The sequence below is a fragment of the Podarcis gaigeae genome (genome assembly GCF_964106915.1).
Source record: "Podarcis gaigeae genome assembly, chromosome: 9".
NCBI lineage: Eukaryota > Metazoa > Chordata > Lepidosauria > Squamata > Lacertidae > Podarcis > Podarcis gaigeae.
Window position 1 is genome coordinate 9,341,655 of NC_139685.1, and position 9,268 is coordinate 9,350,922.

General features: G+C 42.0%; 1 protein-coding gene across 7 annotated transcripts in view; it reads right to left on the bottom strand.

Annotated features, from left to right (window-relative positions):
• The window catches only part of LDB2 (LIM domain binding 2), a 234,256-nt gene that overhangs the window by 110,385 nt on the left and 114,603 nt on the right, over positions 1–9,268 (bottom strand). The window lies entirely within an intron of this gene.

Genomic DNA, 9,268 nt, shown 5'->3' on the forward strand with positions numbered 1-9,268 from the left:
TTGAAAAAAGTTTGGACACCACTGTGTTAAGAGCACCTCACTCTAACCAACTAATCTATTTGGGAGATAAATGGAAACTGGGCAAACGACTTGAATTTCTTGATGGGTGGTGGGTGGTGTTTTTGGCCCCTCAGGTCTGGTTAAATTCAGAAGATAGGTGCTGTTAAAGCTTACCACCTTCTGTTTAAAGTTAAACTGTTGCTGACCAAAATATTAGATTTTTTTTTTAAAGCAAAAACACTCCTCCCCGCCCTCATTCCATACATCGTTCTGTTTCTGTTTCCCTCCATCTTCTGCATTCACAGTAAAAACATTTTTTTAAAAAAAACAAAACAAAACTATTGAGTTGACAGTGTTAATAAAAAATAATGTCAAAAACACATCTTCTCGCTGTTTTCTAGAGTCTTGTCATCTCAATGATTTCACAAGATAGCTGTCTGAAGTGTTCCAACCAGAAATCAAGTGCATATTGTCAGAGCATTGACAGTTTTTCCTCACAGATGCTCTGAACTGAACTGTGAAACAGTGGATAGAATTAAGAAGAGTATAATGTAAATAAACTGCTCTTTTTAACCCTCAAATAATATGTGCATAATTAGTTCATATTTGCAGGGGTGCTTTGTTTCTACAATACTTTAGACTGAATTATTTCAGCTTGTGCTACTATGGTAGAGATCATTTGAAAGGATAAATATTGTGTTAAAAGATTTAATAATAGCAAACACTCAGCATGTTAACATTCACTAATAGGGTTGTGCATTAAAAATTAAGTGTCATTATAATTAAAACTAAAACAAAAAACACCCAGCATTGCAATTGTTGTAGTTTTTATTTTAAACAAAGAAAGGATGAACAGGATTTTAAAAGCAAGGTAGCAAAGAAAACAGACAAGGCACATCCATATCACAGACTGATATGCATTCAAATAGCCACCCCTCCTTTATTGGGAAGGCTGAGGGCTGTAGTTCTACTAAGACCCCTAGATCCTTTTCACACATACTACTGGCAATCCAGGCATCTTCCATCTTATATTTGAACACCTGGTGGTTGTTGTTGTTTAGTCGTTTAGTGGTGTCCGACTCTTCTTGACCCCATGGACCAGAGCACGCCAGGCACTCCTGTCTTCCACTGCCTCCCGCAGTTGGGTCAAACTCATGTTTGTAGCTTTGAGAACACTGTCCAACCATCTCGTCCTCAGTCGTCCCCTTCTCCTTGTGCCCTCAATCTTTCCCAACATCAGGGTCTTTTCCAGAGAGTCTTCTCTTCTCATGAGGTGGCCCAAGTATTGGAGCCTCAGCTTCAGGATCTGTCCTTCCCGTGAGCAGTCAGGGCTGATTTCCTTCAGAATGGATAGGTTTGCTCTTCTTGCAGTCCATGGGACTCTCAAGAGTCTCTTCCAGCACCAGAATCCAAAAGCATCAATTCTTCAGTGATCAGCCTTCTTTATGGTCCAGCTCTCACTTCCATACATCATTACTGGGAAAACCATAGCTTTAACTATATGGACCTTTGTTGGCAAGGTTATGTCTCTGCTTTTTAAGATGCTGTCTAGGTTTGTCATCACACACACCTGGCTAATCCTCCCTAAGTTCTCTCTGAGAACTTTACATTTGTCCTTACTGATTTCCATTGTTGTTAGTTTGGCTCAATCCTTCCAATTTGTTAAAGTCATCTTGAATCCCGATTCTGCCTTCTGCGGCATTGGCATTTTGGCATCATCAGCAAATTTGATGAGCATCCACTCAATATCTTCACCCAAGTCTTTTATCAAAATGTTGAACAGCAACGGGCCCAGGACATAATCCTGCGGCGCTCAGCTTGTGTAACTTTTTTCCAGTGCGACCAGGAATCATGAGTGAGCCTTCTTTGGGTTCAGTCAGTTAACCAGCTACAAATCCACCTAACAGTTACTTCATGCAGCCTACATTTTACCAGCTTCCTTCAAAGTATATCAGGACCATTCAGGGTTAGGAGAACATGAGTGGGGATTTAGTATACAGTCGTACCTTGTTTTGCATCCAGGATCTGTTCCGGAGCCCCGGATGCTAGCCAAAAAGGATGCTGGGCAAAGCGCTGCGTCTGCACACACACACAGAGCCGTTTGTGCTTTTGTGCATGCGCAAAGCATGATTTAGCGCACATGCGCGAGCGGCAAACCCAAAAGTAACCCGTTCCAGTACTTACGGGTTTGCTGCAGACGTTTGCTGTAATGACTGCTAGACGAGGCAGACGTTCACAGAGGTGTTACTGTACTTTGGGAAATCAGTGTTTTGTTTACATGAACCAGTGCTCATCTTCAAGTGGTACAGTAGCTGGCACACCCTCACATGTCTCCTATCCAGATTATTTATTGTATGATGAATCTACACTCTAATAATTCAGATGACATATGAATGGATGCTGTCCACTGCAAAATTCACAAGGGCTGTTATTTGTTGCCGCTTCTTTGTATTTTGTGACTTCTTTCATATTTTGTTACCTGTGATGAGAATTGTGCTTTCATATTTTTATCTCATTTATTTTTGTGAGTCCCTTTGGACCCATCTTGATGCAGAAAAGTGAGTTATAGAAACAGAATAGTAGAGTTGGAAGGGACCGCAAGTCATCTAGTCCAACCCCCTGAAAAGCAGGAATCTCTGCTAAAATATTCATGACAGGCAGCCTTCCAACCTCTGCTCAAAAACCTCCAAGGAAGGCTTAATAGAATAGAATAGAATAGAATAGAATAGAATAGGTGATTACACTTCAGCTATTGGGCATGTGGGCAACTAAAAGGAATTCAGGCAGATGGTTACTTATGTAATTCCTGTACTCTAATCATGTTACACTGGCTTATGTGTAGGAGTTTCATGTCCACATCACCAAAGCACAAAGTAAAAAAGCACACTGATTTGCATATGCTAATTTACATGTCTAGATTGTTCTTGGCATCCGTCTGTTTCAAAAGACAATGGAATGCGCCTCCGGGGGTGAGGTCTTGTCTTCCATCAGATTAGTCTAGATACAAATATAGCTATAACATCTATAATTTAAATAGAAATATACAACGTCTTACAATAGTGAAGTCGACAGGTGACCTGACAGCTGTCCAGGTTCTTATGTCACAAGTAGCTTCACTTTTAGAAATATTACCCTCATCGTTTTTTTTTACCGTATTTTTCGCTCTATAACACGCACCCGACCATAACAAGCACATAGTTTTTAGAGGAGGAAAATCCGCAGGCACCCGTAGGCATTCCCTCCATAACACGCACAGACATTTCCCTTACTTTTTAGGAGGAAAAAAGTGAGTGTTATGGTGCAAAAAATACGGTAATTCACGTAAAGCTATTTGATGTTGTTACCACATGGATGAGAGTGTAGTTGCTGCATTGATTTGTGTTAAACTTAGCAACTGGCAACCAGAAAACGTACCATTGCAAGATGGTATCTGTTTAAAGGAAGATGTACGACAACAGAACAACTAGATTAAATGGTCAAGCTTCAGGAAGCATATTCCAAATAAAGGATTTTTTTTAAAAAAATCTGTTACACAATATTTGCAATGGTGTCTGGTACAAAACATGCATTCCACGTCACTTGAGAAAGCATCCAGAGGATCTGCCTTAATCTAGTCAAGGCTCAGATGCAAACATATTACCTCTCTTTGACCCTGTTTACAGATTATCTGACCCTTTTTAACACTGTTACACACAATGCGATCTGCCCTAAGTAAAAGTCCATACAGATCACCGGCTACCATAGCATCTACCCCGTATTTTAGCCCACATTTGCTGTGTAACGAAGTCCACCAAGATGTGGGGAAATTGAAAGACTTTTCACACTAAATTCCAGTGAGGAAGTGCTAAAGAATTCTTAAAATGTAGGGGAGGGTGGGAAGAAAGGATTCTTACTTTCAGTTACTGCATTTTTCGCTCTATAAGACGCACTTTCCCCCCTCCAAAAATTAAGGGGAAATGTGTGTGTGTCTTATGGGGTGAATGCAGGCTCCATGGCTTCAGCGAAAGCAACACAAAGCCAGGAGAGCAAGACTCTCCTGGCTTCAGGGATAGCCGCCCGAAGCCTCCAGAGCGCAGTGGGAGTTCCCGCTGCGCTTCGGAGGTTTCGCGTTGCTTTCCCTCTCTGCGCAGCGCCCCTTCAGCGAAGCGGGAGGAGAAATGGAAGGGGCTCCGCTTCTCCTGCCGCTTAGCTGAAGGGGTGCTGCGCAGAGAGGGAGATAATTTTTCTTCTTCTTCTCCCCTCTAAAACCAGGTGCATCTTATGGTCAGGTGCGTCCTATAGAGCGAAAAATATGGTAAGTCACAAGCGTTGCCGATAGCATTTTTGGAACATTTACATTCCTGCAATCCAGATGGAGCGCTCATAAGTACAAATGACACTATGGCTTAGGTGGGGGGGGGGGGAATTGACTTTTTACAAATGAGTTACAACTGAGCAATTGTTGCATTAGAAATTATCTTGAAAGGTGACCGTTGAGACAAGCTAGCAATGAGGTGGTTCTTGCGATGCGGGAGGGCTTTACAACAGGACAAGGCTAACTTCAGTTTTAAATTCCCAGACGGAAGACAGATCTCTGTTCAGGCTTACATCAGATATTAGTACTTGTCCTCAATCGCAGCAGAGAACCCTAACCCCCACCTCACGCGCTTTTCAGAACGGCACAATTGTTATATTCTGCCGAAGCACAAAGAGTTAAGGATGATAGCAGAGGCCAGCTTGATAGTCCTGAAATACCTCTTATTTTAGAAGCTCAAAATTCTTATCTAGAATAGCAATGGAGGGGAGGGGCCACAATGCGGCGCAGAGAGAAATTTAATGAATCTTTGCAAAACTAAAGCTGCATAATCTGCTGTATTTCAGTCAGTCTTTATCCTAAAAATCCCAGATCTTTGTTTAAGCTATGAACAGACTATAGAAATCAGCTCACTGGTCTCTCCTTATTATCCCTGCACAAATCAAATGAAGCCTTTCCAATAGAGCTGATAAATATACACACTCCATTTGCGAGTGTGCGCACACACGAGGACACGGCTGTAGCTAAAAAGAAGTTAAATGTGTCTAATGCCTTGCTCTGTCTCCGGGGAGAGCGGTCGTCTCAAGGAACACACAAAACCTCACAGCTGAGCACACACCCAAACTTACGCTTGTTTGTTTTGGGGATTTCCTAAAATAACAAAGAGCAAAGACCTCTGGCATCAGTTCTGATTTATAGCACTGCCCTAGAGAGTTTGTAAGACAGTGAATCACCACAGCAAATATTTGGGTTCATCTCCATCTTGTCAGGAAAACTTGAGAGAGTCTAGTACTGACAGCATTAGAATGTTATCTTTTGTCCTTTTATTAAAGGGACCAAACAACCTTTGAGTAAGCTGGGACGGAGACACAAGGCAGGAACTCATAACGTCCTGCTCCAGAAGTACAGTGGTACCTCGGGTTAAGAACTTAATTCATCAATCTTTATTACGGGCCAGAGACCCAACAAATCATTACAAAACAATTCATACAGCCTACCTTCAGGTTAAACAATCATTTTGTTTAGAATATAGGGCTCATTTTATCTTGCAACCACCGATAAAAACTTTGCCACTGCTAATGTTCTAACATTTGTCTGGTCTTCCAGTAGGAACCTGACAGAGTGAGCCTCTGAAAGAAAAGAACTTAATTCATTCTGGAGGTCCGTTCTTAACCTGAAACTGTTCTTAACCTGAGGTACCACTTTAGCTAATGGGGCCTCCTGCTGCCGCTGCCGCACAATTTCTGTTCTCATCCTGAAGCAAAGTTCTTAAGCTGAGGTACTATTTCTGGGTTAGCGGAGTCTGTAACCTGAAGCATATGTAACCTGAAGCGCCTGTAACCCGAGGTACCACTGTAATCCAGACATCAATCTCTCCCACTATCATACGTACAAAAGGGTGTGTATTCATCCTGTCCGATAGCCTTGGATGGAGGAAGCCTTAGCATTGAGATCAATGAACTCTGCAACAGGCACCAGGAAACCTCCCTATCCTTTGTTACCCACTGGATGTGGGGCAGGGTGCTTATTCCCACATTCAGTGTGTGACTCCCTTTTTAAATAAAAAAACAGAAATCAGCAGTAAGCCTCAGAGACATACACACTGCGCAACACATGCAAGTACTGATTTAGTGGTTAATTTTTATCCGGTTTTATATTTTGCAAACCTCAGTGTTCGCTGCTTAGAAACTATAGTTAAGGGGTGTATAAATGGTTGAAAGGAATACATATTTTCATCCATGGGGCAGAAAACAGCTTCATAGGTACAATTCAATTCAATGCCATGTTTGTGATCTTATGCCAGGCATGTCTCCGTTTTGGGGGCCTAATCCATCCTATCAGTCGGTTTAATCCTGCCCCTGTGGCAGATTATTTCCTGAGGTAAAATCCTAAAGAAACCCTCAACAACTCCAATCCTAAAAAAAGGTTAACAACTTTGGTTGGCCCTCACAGCCCTTCACTTCATCAAATCTAGCCCTCTTTGAAAAATGTTTGGACACCATCCCCTTTGTGCCCGTGGAAAGAGCTTTTATAGCTGTCGTTCACCACCTAGGCCAGGGGTTTTTATCCCATTCCTGCTAACATCTGATCCTGAAGATGGGCCCCACCTTCCACTGCAGTTTGAACTGCTGCTTCCGATTTGACTACAATTGCTTAAGGAGTGAGCTTTGCTACTTGCAACTTAACATCTTGGCCAGAGGGTGTTTTCACTTTGGTCTCTAGCTTATACCTGGGACTGAGTACCAGCCTCATATCCTTCCATGGCTCCTCCAAAGGTCTCAATTCACTGTTGTCAACTCCTAGCCAAACGGTTTTTCGCTCTCTTCCAGTTAGTAATGAATACTTAATGAATTGTTTTGATCATTTGATATAATGGTAGTTTTATAGATCTTTAAATAGAGATGCAATTATTGATCTCCCACTGTCTCATCTAGTTTGGCCCTTTTAAATTTGCATTTTTATCGCTGTTGCAAAACCTTGAGTGCAGCTTTATATTTTAAAGACTCAGAGCAGCTCACTTAAAAATCTGCCTGCCTATCCATTCAACTATATACAGTTTTGCATCTTCAGTTATTCTAAAACGTTTTTTCTGCAGGCCATCCAGCATAGATGAAAAAAAGCGAAACAAACATTTCACTCCTCCAAAGAAGATTCCACCTGCTGAAAGAGATCAAAGTTATAATATAGATCCAAATATTTAAATTACAGCAGGTGTGTGTGTGTGAAACTTAAACCATGGCAAGATGGCAAAATTATTGTCCACAGATGAATTGGGCCCTCTGTTATTTTTATGCAGTCACTTCAAATAAATGAAAAACTAGGTAAAATAAAAGTGACATCGGCTTAATGTGATGTGGTAACAGAGGTGAATTAGATTCAGTCTGTCTCAGCCACCGCAAGGGGAAGACTGGAATCTTGGCAAGGTAATTCACACTTGTTAGGTTAATTTCCAATAGACTTCTGTCTTCTAAAACATCTTGCATGACATGAGGAAAAGGATAATGGTACACAAGTCCAATTAGCCTGAATGACAAACTCATCTTCTGCTTTGCTGGTATGAAGCTATGCTTGGCAGGTAAGAATGTTTCTGTCTGAAAAGCACTGGAAAAAAGCACACAGGTCCCATTTGAAATTCACAACCACCTGTATGTTACAGTACAGTACCTTAATTACCGGTAGAAAAGTTGATGCGAAGCTATATAAGAACTTAGTGTTCATTAGTTTGTGTCTTATCCTGCCTTTTAACTGTATAAGCCACCCCTAATTTGAAACCCAAATTGCTGGGTCTGGATACCAAAATGGTTACCTGGGAGTTGACTTGGGAGTCCCCAATTTAGCACGTCCTGCATGCTGAACATATCCCTTTAAAAGGTGTGTGTGTAAAAATAAAAATAAAACCAGCATGTGCCAAATTGCTTTATCATGGTGTGTCTTGGTTGCTCCACTCGAAAGATCGTGGAAGTGAAACCTATGTGTGGGCCTAAGTCTGAAGCACTCAGTAATAATAATGTTTTATTATTATTTTTACCCCGCCCATCTGACTGGGTTACCCAGCCCCTCAGCTCATATAATGCCTTATATTTTCTTGCTGCTTCCACCACAGAAGTGATTCTCATCCCAGTGTGTGTGCTAAACTGGCTCCTGCTCTATGAAAGGCGACATTATATTGGGCCAAAAAGAGAGATGTTTCACAAATAAGCTATAATAAAACTGTTAGCCACCCATTTAAATGTGTCCTTTACCTATCTGGTTTGAAAGGAGGGGCAGAGCAAGAGCAAATCTTGAAAAATTATTTCAAGGTAGAAATATTCGAAGTAAAATTATTTCTTTCATCTCTTTCATCTCCAAGCAGCTCAAGGTGCTATACGTTGTTCTCCTCCTCAGTTCATCCTCGCGATAACTCTGAGAAGTAGGTTAGGCGAAGAGTTGGAGATAAAGAACTACATAATTTTTAGAAGACATCTTAAGGCAGCCCTGTATCAGGAAGTTTTATTGTTTGATGTTTTACTATGTTTTATATATGCTGTGGGACGAGGGTGGCGCTGTGGTCTAGACCATAGAGCCTAGGGCTTGCCGATCAGAAGGTTGGCGGTTCAAATCCCCGCGATGGGGTGAGCTCCCGTTGCTCGGTCCTAGATCCTGCCCACCTAGCAGTTCAAAAGCACATCAAAGTGCAAGTAGATAAATAGGTACCGCTCCGGCGGGAAGGTAAACGGCGTTTCCGTGCACTGTTCTGTATTCGCCAGAAGCGGCTCAGTCATGCTGGCCACATGACCCGGACAATCTGTCTGCGGACAAACGTTGGCTTCCTTGGCCAGTCAAGCGAGATGAGCACCGCAATCCCAGAGTCGTCCGCGACTGGACTTAACTTTCAGGGGTCCTTTACCTTTACCTTATATATGCTGTAACTTGCCCACAGTGGCTGGAGAAACCCAGCCAAATGGGCAGGGTATAAATAATAAAATTATTATTATCATTATCATTATCATCATCATCACTGGCCCAAGGTCACCCAATGAGCTTTATGACAAAGGGGGGGTTTGAACCCTGGTCTCCTTGATCATAGTCCAACACCCTAACTATTACCCCACACTGACTTTCTATTCCTCCCTCTTTATATGTGAAATTGAGAACAGTGTCCCCCGCCACCCAGTGGAACAATCCAACAAGGGTAATCGTTTTAAATCAGGGCCTGATTAGATGTGATGCTAAATGTGTCACTTCAAGCTTGGTGAATCTTCTAAACCTCTAAGC